The 11,886-nt window shown below is 34.5% G+C and overlaps 1 long non-coding RNA gene across 1 annotated transcript; it reads left to right on the forward strand.

Moving 5' to 3' along the window:
- Positions 1 to 334: 334 nt before the first annotated feature.
- On the forward strand, positions 335 to 1,685 carry LOC137829038 (uncharacterized). Its single transcript, XR_011084007.1, has 3 exons — positions 335 to 515; positions 667 to 741; positions 1,517 to 1,685. It is a non-coding gene; the product is annotated as an uncharacterized lncRNA (long non-coding RNA).
- Positions 1,686 to 11,886: the final 10,201 nt, after the last annotated feature.

An 11,886-nucleotide genomic window follows, 5' to 3' on the forward strand; every position in this document is an offset into this window, starting at 1 on the left:
CTCAGCTAAGAAAGTATGTACCTGATCCTAGCCACATTCTAGAGTTTAATTCCATCCAGGTCAAAGAAAATCTGTCATTTGAAGTGAAGCCAATCAGAATTTTAGATTCACAAGTGAAACAACTTCGTGGAAGGAGTATTCCCATGGTGAAAGTATTGTGGGATCTCATCTCTGGAGATTCCACTTGGGAAATTGAAGAAAAGATAGGAGCATCATACCCTAATCTCTTTCTTGGTAAGTTCATTTTCGAGGACGAAAATTTTTGTAGTTGGAGATAATGTAACAATACTTTTCTTTTTAAAAAAAAGACAGAACCCTCCCCCCTGCACGTTTTTTTCTTCTTCTTCTTCTTCTTTTCTTCCTTATCTTCATTTCTCTCTCTCTCTCTCCATATTCTCTTATCTCCCTCTCTCTTAATTTTCTCTTCCAATCTTCATCTATTTTAGAATCTGATCGGACCACGTTGTAGCTGGCGAGTTAAGGAACATTTCTACCCGATCAGATTTTTAAACAGAGTAAGTTCATTTTTACTCTAAATATCCTTTGTTCTTTGTTTTTCCTTAGAATTTAGTCATCAATATTGGTGGGGTCAGTTGAGAAGTTTAATCCTCTCAACTTATTCTACTCTATACTGAATTTTTGTTATGTTTGGATAACTTGCATTAGGCCCGTAAATCTTGAAGCTTATCCAGACTGTGGGAAATAAAATTCTAAAAGTTGCTTGGAAAGCAAGCAATTGAGGTAAGGGAAGCTAAATTTAATTTTTTAATAGCACCCGAGGATAGAAGATCTGAATGCAGAAGGGACGTGGTCCCAATATTCAATTTTTTCATGTAGGGATGTTGTGTGTTTATATATTGGGTTGTTTGTTTGTATATTATTTAAATTTAAAAATATTATATTTTGATGATTTAGTATTAAAGTGTTATCTTTTCTTATGTCAAATAGACTTTTGAATATTGTGGATCACTTTTTGAATGATATTGTATGATGGAATGGTATGGAATTGAATTCATACATTTGGGATAATGTATGGACTGATGTTTGTTGTGTATTAAGTATTGATGCCTATGTGGTAACAGAGATCTCCGAGCTTCACTGATGATCTAAGTCACATAGACTAAGATATCAGGTGGTGAGAAGCTGATGGGGGAGTTCATGCACACCGTGACATATGAGATGCACGACTTGGGTTATATTGAACTTACCCTAATCCTTTCTGTTGGATTCGCTGGTAATCTTTGGATCAGGTGTTAGTCTCTGGTAGGACTTACTTAATACGGGTCTTCCGGAAGACGTTGTTTGTTGAATATTCTGGATGTGTAGATCCATGTGAGATCTATGTGATTGATTTATGTTGGAATTTGAAGAAGATTGAATAATTGAGAAATTGGCCATGTAATTTTATTTTCTCTTTTAATTTATTCCGTATATTATAAAATTTTATTTTCACTAGCTTACCCTTGCTTTTTGTGTTGTGTTTAAACTGCGATGACTGTACTATGTACACGAGCAGATGACCATACAGGTGCAGGAAAGCCTTAGAGGTTTCAAAGTTTTATTTTGAGTTATGGATATGTAAATATTTGTATTTCTATAAATCCTAATCATATGTATTAGGAATGTTTTGAAAAACTCCAAGTTTGTATAGAAATACGTAGAACTTGTATTGAAATATTTAGATGTTATTTTCTGGGGTGTTAAAAGTTACGGTATGAAATTGCTTTTGTTTCATCTGAATTTTTGTTTGTTACTTGTTATTTATGTTCATCAGAAAACATTAAGTTCAGATAATTTTTTTTTATAAGAATTGGCATCAAATATTTTAATTTAATTTTTTTATTATTGATAAGAAAAATTAATATAATCTTTTGTTTTTGTGAGCACTTTCATATGCAATTAAGAATTGGAATTGGAATGGGAACACAAATATGAAACTCTTTTGTTTGGTCGTTCCCATTGCCAAGCCGCAATAGAGAATTCACATTTCACAATTTCTGCCTTTGGACTTTGACCATAATTGCCAAACCATGTTTCTCAATTTTATATTTATTCATTCTTTGTTGATAAAAAAAAAAAAAACTTGCCAAAAGCTTAACATTACATTCGTTGTCTTCTTATCTCATTATTGAATTTGTCGAAGATTAGTTAGTGGTATAAAGTGTTACTTTTTATTCCAAAAGACAAAAACTTTCACATTTTAAAGGGTTTACACCAAAAAAAATTATTAGATAAAAACTAATTTAAAAAAAATTAATTACTATATTAACTAAATTACATATTAATTTAGAAATTAAATTTTTTTAACTATTAAAATTAAATTTAAAAATTTGTAGTTAAAATTTTGATAGATAATTAATTATTAATTTAAAAATTATTTATTAATAATAAAATTATTTTAGATACTAATAATTATTTTAGTATTAAAAAAATTAATTACTATATTAACTAAATTACATATTATTTTAGAAATTAAAAAAATTATTAAATTTTTTTTAACTATTAAGATTAAATTTAAAAGTTTATAGTTAAAATTTTGACAGTTAATTAATTATTAATTTAAAAATTATTTATTAACAATAAAATTATTTTAGATACTAATAATTATTTTAGTATCTAAAATAATATTTATTATTATTTTTTATTTATAAAATTAATCTTTATTCAGTGATTTTATTTTAGTATTACAATGTTCGTTTACATAAAGTTGAGATATAAAATTGTATCGATTTAGGTTTTCTAAAGACATGATTTAGTTCAAACTTATGTGTTCTCAATTGTTATACTTAGTAAGGTTACTCCTCCTTTCATGCTAGTGAGTTTTAATTGTTTTTTGTCCTTATTTAAAGGTCATGTATCCCATGGAGGACCACACGATTTGACATATTTAATAATAAATAGACAACACTAGGATAAATAGAAACAAAGAAAAAAATATTGTAGAAATTTATGACATAAATAGCACCAACCATTGACATTGCTTTTAAAAGGAGTTACACGAAGTTGTATCTTTCATTAGAAGGGTGACTGATCTTCAGTTGTGGTGGTAGCAATGATTTTGCTCATTTCACACCCATGTGATGTTGCAATTTTTGAATGATGTAGGTGTGGAAGTACTTTGGCTGTTTCTTTTTTTTTTGGTCTAAGTATATAGATCTTAAAATCTATATATTAGAGTAAAGATTGAATGTAATTAGGTTGGAAATTGAGTGTTTTTTTAGTGAAAATAACTTACCATATATCAAACCAGATTTTTTTTTATAAAGAGAATTGGTAACCATAATCAACAAGACAAAACAATTGCAATAGTTAAGCATTTTCAAGATTTTATTTTAAAATTACTTTTCTTCCTATTTTAGTTTAATTATCTTATTTTTTTTACATTATGTTTTGGTGTATAATATCCACTTATTTTGTCGATAGTTACTTTTTTTTTTCTTGAAAATATTAACCAAGTTTGGGTCTTTGATCCTGCCTGTTGACCAGGACGCAAGAACCTTGCCTCGTCAGATCTGGATCGACTTTGCACCGCGTTAGCTTCCGTCCTTCGCCTTGATTCACCTCAAGAACCTGCAAAAGACAGAACGGCGCCGCTGCGGCCGATCACGCTCCGACGCCCAAGTCAGCGACTGAACCACCAAAATACTAAGAGAAAACTAAGAACTTCGGGAACCGTGCAAAATTCTCTCTCAGCGTACTCAAGTTCTCGCAAGCGTAAAAGAAGTATTCTAAAACGCGCGTACCTCAGAAGTTCGTTAGGATTCCTTATATACCTGTGCATTTTCTCTCTCCTGACAGTTACACATCTGGACACGTGGCTCGTATCCAGCTGTACACGTGTCACCATCTGGAGCATCCTTGACTTGGGCGTCACTTCTCACTCTTCAGGCTTATTTGACTAAGTTATCCATGCAAGGAGTAACCCGATGTATAGCTGCCTTGGAGCGTGATCTCTTCTGCGTGGCGAGTACGGGTGTCATCATACACACCTTCCCTGTGGTCTCGCCGGCCGCCATCATGATCTACTTCACTTGCTTCATCGTACATGCCCGGGTAAGCTGTTCCCCGACCTCGACCTCTGCTAGCTAGGGAATGACCATCTGACGACTTCATCCTCTGCTTCGAAAGCCTAGAACAAGCTTCCCTGATCCCTCAGCGATGTCCTCCTTTCGGCGATCTCTGATCAGTTGGTCGTCTGGATTCGCATCCGGCAACTTCATCACAAACCTGGTGATCGCCGGTTTAGGTATGCTAGAGATCGGAGCACGCCAACTTAATGACTGGCGACTACACGAGCCCCCGACTTCCTTCCCTTCTGCCAGCCAGGTGCCCCGTTCAACACGCCTATATAATAGCTTGCTGCCACGTCATCACTTCCGACTACCTGGGCGGTACACCAATTATACTTTTTTCATTAAAAAATGAAATTCAATATGTTTGCTGGAACCAAATCTAATTAATGTCACTCGTATGAACGAATTTTTAATTTATTTTTATTTGTATATTATTGTCTTTTTAAATTTTACAGAAAATTGGTTTCCAACACGTAACAAAAAAATGTATTTTTGTAGACTTGACGCTATTGATTTCAAGAGGACTTTAAAATCCTAAAGTTCAATGGTTTTTATTTTTTTGACCAAATTAAATAATCCCTTATTATGAAGTATTATTGAACGTGAACAACTTTTAACAATTAATAAAGTAATTTTTATTTTAGTATTAAGTAATATTTTAAAGAATTTTGGGATGTCATCCACACGCACCTATGGAGAGTAGTGTGTTGTTTTTATACATGGGAGATGACCTAAAGGTTGCAAAGCCTCTTAATCACTATTATATCCAAAATAGCTAATCCTGTCTAAAGGATTTCAGACCTATTTTTTTAGTAGGCAGTTTTTATAAAATCATAGTAAATTTTTTAACTAAAAGCTATAGAAAATTATGTATTCCATCATAAATAATAAACAATCAATCGACGTCCATTTAAGATAGGGTATTCTTGATAGCATAGTTGTGGTAAATGAATTTCTTGACGAGGTAAAAGAAATGTTGCAAAATTATTAATGCCGATTTTGAAAAAGTTTATGATTTTGTACTGGAATTTATATATATATTTTATAGGATGAATTTTGGTGTCACGTGTGTTGGAGATCCCACATCGACTAGAGATTAGAGTCTTTCATTGTATATAAGTGGGTGCAAACCTCACCTCATTGAGCCGGTTTTATGGGGTTGAGTTAGGCTTAAAGTCCACTTTGTAATATGGTATCAGAGCCATTTCGAGCCTATCCTAGCGAATGTTTGTTGGGCCTATCGTGCCACCCGCTATCGGGCCGCTATCGGACCACCCATAATATAAGTGGGTGTGTCTAGAATTATCATCTATATCTATCCTTGTAAATAGTAGTCCAATTAACCAAGGCAATTACTTCCTGTACCCGATCAATTATGATCGGCACCCGACAAATTTTTAGAAATCCCATTGTGTCCTTCTCTTTTTCACTTTGAAAAATAGTGTATGGTGAGTTGCAGAAGGAACTTGATTTTCTTTGGGTGATGCTTTGAGATGCAGAAGAGGAGGTTTTACTGGGGTTGTGCTCAGATATCGTCTACAAAGCCTGGTTTTCGCATTTCAGATGCAGGCGTCCGGATGTAGATATTTTACCCCAGATATGAAAATGCCCACAACTATATTCCGCACACAAATATCTAGAATCCATTCACACCCTTCCGAATGAAACCATCGCAGTCCACAACTACTACCTTCCGCGTACAAACATCTGAAAGTGATTTAAACACTTCTGGATCAACGCAGCAAACAACTTGATTCCGCACAACAATATCCAGAAGTCACAAAATGATTTCCGCCTAAAAATGTCCGCAACGCAACGCACACGCATACCTGGTCTTCTCTGATGCCTTCTCCGGTGCCTTCGTTCACTGTCGCAGATGATGCTCAAACCTTCGCATAACAATGGACGACCTTCAAGCTCCTGGGTTCATCTTTGTTCAAGCCTCCGTTGTAGGTGCGAGAATGCGAACCACAGTGTTGGGTGCGAGAATGACAGAGACGAAGTTGGGTGTGTGATTGGGTGCGAGAATGGCAGAGACTGAAGTTGGGTGTGTGATTGGGTGCACAAAACAATTAACCTAATTTCATTTTCATTAAGGGTACTTTGGTACTTTCACAAACGCAATTGGGTGTAGGTCAGGTTTGATTGGGTGTAGGAAGAATCACCCATTAACCAATTCTATGCTACGAAGTTGGGGTGGACATGGATTGGATTTTCCAAAATCCAATCTAGATCCAATCCAAATCAAATAAATGGATTGGATTTAAAATCCATATCCACTTTAACTATATCAAATATATTTGGATTTCTTTTAAATCCATTTAAAGTGGATTGAATCTAGATTAAATCCACTTTGTTAATTATATTAAATTCACTTTGTCAATTACATTAAATCCATTTTGATATGGACAGAGACTAACTTGGCTCGAACTGGGCCTAAGCCGACTCAACCTGGACGCAAACCAACTCGGCTCTACATCGGCCCCTACCTAGACGACTTGACATCGGCCTGGGCCCGGACGACTCGACATCGGCCTGGGACCGAACGACTCGACATCGGTCCGAGCCCGGACGACTCGACATCGGCCCGGACCCGAACGACTATACATCGGCTCGGGCCTGAACGACTCGACATCGGCCCGGGCCCGTCCGTCTCGACATCGGCTCGGGCCCGCTCGGCTCGACATCGGCACAGGCCTGCTCGACTCGACATCAACCCGAGCCCGCTCGGCTTGACATCGGCCCGGGCCCGCTCGCCTCGACATCGGCCAAGGCCCGCTCGGCTTGACATCAACTCGGGCCCGATCGGCTCGACATCGGTCCGGGCCCGGTCGGCTCGACATCGGCCCGGGCCCGGTCGGCTCGACATCGGCCCGGGCCCGGTCGGCTCGACATCGGCCCGGGCCCGGTCGGCTCGACATCGGCCCGGGCCCGGTCGGCTCGACATCGGCCCGGGCCCGGTCGGCTCGACATCGGCCCGGGCCCGGTCGGCTCGACATCGGTCCGGGCCCGGTCGGCTCGACATCGGTCCGGGCCCGGTCGGCTCGACATCGGTCCGGGCCCGGTCGGCTCGACATCGGTCCGGGCCCGGTCGGCTCGACATCGGTCCGGGCCCGGTCGGCTCGACATCGGCCCGGGCCCGATCGTCTCGAAATCGACCGGGCCTGAACGACTCAAAATCGACCCAGACCTGCACGACTCGACATCGGCACTGGCCCGCACGACTCGACATCGGCCCCGGCCCACACGACTCAACATTGGCCCGAGCTCGAATGACTAGATATCGACCCAGGCCCGCTCGGCTCGACATCGGCTCGGGCCCGCTTGGCTCGACATCAGTCCGAGCTTGCTCGGCTCGACATTAGCCCGGGCCCGCTCGTCTCGACATTAGCCCGGGCTCGCTGGCTCGATATCGGTCAGGCGACTCGACATCGGCCTGGGCCCGGATGACTCGACATCGTCCCGACTTTGCTTGGCTTGACTTTTTCCCGGGCCTGCTCGACTTGACATTGGCCTGAAATGACTCGGCTCGACTTTGGTTCGAAATGACTTGGCTTGACTTTGGTCCATACCGATTCAATTCGACTTGGGCCCGGACGACTTAGCTCGACGTGGACTTGGGTCGACTTTGCTCAACCTGGGCCTGAATTCTTGGCTCAACCTTGATCGGGTCAAGTCAAAATCCAACCCAAAATACAATTTGGATAATCCAAAAATGTATCCAATCCATATCCAATTAAATGGATTGGATTTAAAATCCAAAAATATGGATTTGGATTTGAGATAAATCCATTTAAATGGATCAAAACTAGTATGAATTTGAATAATTATGAATTGGATTTTGTAATTTGGATTTTTTGCCCACCCTTACTACGAAGGGACTAAGACAGTGCGACTCACTAGCATAATCATTGTTTCTTATTGTGGCCGTAACTAGAGTTATGAAAGTGGTCCAACAAAAGGAGTTATATAATGAGATTGAAGTGGGAGAAGAAATGGATATTAGGATGTTACAGTTCACTGAAAAGATGTGAATGTAACTTATACATAGTTTTTATTAGTAAATTGTATTTATATTTTTTTATCCTTATGTGACTTTCTTTATTAGAGTAAGTGTAGTATTTTGAAACTTAAATGAGTCATAATATAATATTTAAAAAAAAAAGATTTTGTTAGAATTTTATAAAATTAAAAAATTGAAATCATGTAATTTTAGAAGTTTGAGGAGATGTGAAGTGTAACTTTACATGGTTTTTATTGGTAAAAAGCATTCTTATTTGAAAACCTCTTAAACAAAATAGAAACAATCTATGAATAGTTCCTCATATTAGTCATTTGAATAGATTATACTATTTTACTACACAAAAATCAAATTAACCAAAGACGATAAAAATCAACATCACACCACTCCTAAATATTCTAACCTAATTAATCTTAGGACGGTGCAAGGTCGTGTATGATTCTGATTCTGAAACATTGTATTCAACCACACTATTAATGAAAGCACGAATCAACATCTGTGCAAATTAATCACATTATCATTGAGAAGAGAGATGCATGCATGCATACATTATTACACGAAAATTTCTTAAAATTGTGTTTTTAATCACTCTTATTAAAGAGAAAATCAGTAGGAGTTATGTAAGTAAATAAAGATATGCTTGTTATGTAATATAATTTTTTTTTACCCCTGTAGCACAGTTTTAATTTTTTTTTAAGTAGCTCGTGTTTCTTCTAATTAAAAAGATAGCATAGTTTATTATGCAAGTTCAGAATTTGATTTTCAGAGTGGAATTCTAAACTGTGATTGGGTACTAAGTGGTTGAAAAACCAGTCGAAAGTCAAACAAATTCCGAGCTGAATTTTTTATTCTTTTTTCAGGTTTTAAAAAATGGAGAAAGAATTTTTTGGAAGAAAAAAACTATTTCTAAAAAAATGATCAGCGTCGAAAAAATTGTATAAAATAGATTTATTTTAAAATTTTTTATTTAATATATTAATTTAGACAAGTAAATATTTGAAGAAATAATTATTTACAAGCACATCTATTTAAAAAAATTAAATTAGAAAATAAGTAAATAAGAAAAAATTATGAACGGAAGAAGAAAGAAATAATTGTAAGAAAATTAATTGAAAATGTATAACGAATTTGAAATTATTAGTTGTAAATATTGAATATCATATAAAAAAGTGTAATAATTGTTGAAAGGAAAAAACTAATTATAGAAATAAATTTTTGAAGTAATATTATTCTGTATTTCTTTATCATTTGTTCTTATTATCATAATTGTTATAATAGTTGTTTATGAATGAAAATAAATTTAAAATTTGTGTAAATGAGTTAATTGAAAATTAGTTTGGTATATTTTTTAACATTTAGTTTATATGTTAGTAAAAAGTATATTAATATGAAAATATTTGGAAAGAAACAAATTATAAATAACTAAAAGTAAAATAAATATTTTTTCCTCTTGAGTGTTTTTTTGTTTTTTTTCCACATTGATTTGATCTAATCCCTCATGTTTTTATTTTTTTTTAATTTGTGATATTTTTCATGTAATGGTACTGTCAAACATGATTTTTATTAACATTTTTTTTAATATTTAGTTAAAGGAAATAAACATAATATTGGATGAACATAGATATAAATAAAGTTACACGAATAAAATCTTGGTAGCTAATTTAGATACCAATTTAGAAGCCATTTTATAGATTTTAATTAATAATATAAACCATTTTAGATACGAATAATTTTTTAATCCCTAAAATAATATTTAATTTAGTCAATATAGTGACTAATTATTTTTTATCTCTAAATTTGATTGCTATTTAATGATTTTCTTGTAGTGAAATATTTGATTTGGATAAATAAGTCAATGTTGACCCATGATTCTTTATGCTGCATGCTTGGGAGAAGAAGTTGAGTATTTTTCCAACTATTAATCATTTGTGCAACATCAGTGCCAGATTTGATTTCTACTAAATCGTGCACAATTTTTTTATTAACCACTATAAGTAGACAACGTTAGTTGATTTCATTGATTTCTTTGCGGTGTTTGTATTATAATACTTAGATTGAGTGGTTTGTGTAAATCAATGACAAGGTACCAACAATATTTGGTGTAAATCAATTAAGCTCAAATAATTTATACTCTTTTACTCGGCAAGAGGACTGAGTCAACTGTAGTACAACTGAGGATTGTCATATCCACAGGAAATTAATGATATCACAATATATTTTATTTTTTATGAAGTGAAACGTGAACTGAAGATTATTTGCATTTATAATAATGATAATAGTAATAGTAATGCTAATGCTAATAATAATAATATCTAATAAATATTTAGATTGAGAGGTGAAATGTTAAATCAATCAGTGAAACAAAGAGATATTAATATAACACAGATGTTGGAAATTGAATAATCATGTGACTTTCCCTTGTTATTGTTACTTATAGATGTAATGTTTTATTCAAGATCCTTATTCCTGTTTTGGCAAAACCAAGCCGATTTCTCGCGTAAGGTTATCTAGAACAGTAAGTCATTATTATGATCTTAATTCTCCATTAAGATGGAACAGTTCACCATTGTCTCAACTTCGCGCTTTACGAACATTGAGTTTTATGGTTGGTTGAATAGGGTTCAGAAACATAAAATCATCTTTTAGTCTCATTCATACCCTATGCACACTACCAAATCCAAGGAAATTCAATAAAAAAGAGAAACATGCATTTATAAACAACAATAACTCCAGAAATATCATAGTGTCATCTAATCCCACCCAACAAAATATATTTAGCAACTCACAGTAAGATCTTACCGTACAACACAGGATGAGAAGTTAAATTACAATAATAAAGATCATTTTGATGTTGTGGCTAACATAACTTCAAGACTCCATTATCTAGAAATTAGTCTTCACTTCTTCTGAGACTTTGACCAACTTTAGCTTGATTAGATTGAGAAACTCAAACTCTTTGAGCTTGAGTCAACAAAACCTCACTATTTAAGTCTCTCTAAAGATCTCGCTTAATCCTTCTACTAAAATGAAGGTGGATCATGCTACCGAAAGATTGTATGAAATTAATGGTAAAACTAGATAATGAAACTCATAAAATATTTTTAAAATCTTAACAACCTTAACAATCGTATATAATTTTTGATATAATAAATTTTAATATAAATATATATAATAAAGAATAAAATGAAATAATTTATCTTCCAATAATATTAAAGAAAGAGCCGTACAATATCAAAGATAGAAAGAGGACATGAATCAAGTTAAAAACATTAAATTTTGTTTCTATACACATCTCTCCTGTATAAATTAAATAATAAATAATATATTAATATTTAAATAATTGTTTTGGTTTCATTTTTTCTGAGCAATTATGAATTGTTAAACCAAAAATCCAACCGATTGGTTCTGAACAAAATATCCAAATTGATTAAAAATATTTCAATTTTAACCAATTATTGTCAAAATTTGTGGGACTAAAATATATATAAAGTAGGGTTTTACTATACTTTAAACAATTATAAATAGTTATATCTAATAACTGTTTTTACCTTTTACGTTTTCAATTCCTACAGGAATCAGAAGATGGGGATGCCTTCAAAGAGCACCTTTCCAATCTTTTCTCTCCCAAATTTCTAAATTGTTTCATAATGAAGAGGAGAGAAAAGTGCCATGAATATATTCCTTGGTGAAATGTTAAATGTTATTATTTTTATAAAAGAAAATTCAAATTCTCTATCTCCTGATAATTCCTGAACTATTAATTTAAAATAATATATTCTTTTATCTTTTTTC

This window comes from Phaseolus vulgaris, chromosome 11 (assembly GCF_000499845.2).
Source record: "Phaseolus vulgaris cultivar G19833 chromosome 11, P. vulgaris v2.0, whole genome shotgun sequence".
Classification (NCBI taxonomy): Eukaryota; Viridiplantae; Streptophyta; class Magnoliopsida; order Fabales; family Fabaceae; genus Phaseolus; species Phaseolus vulgaris.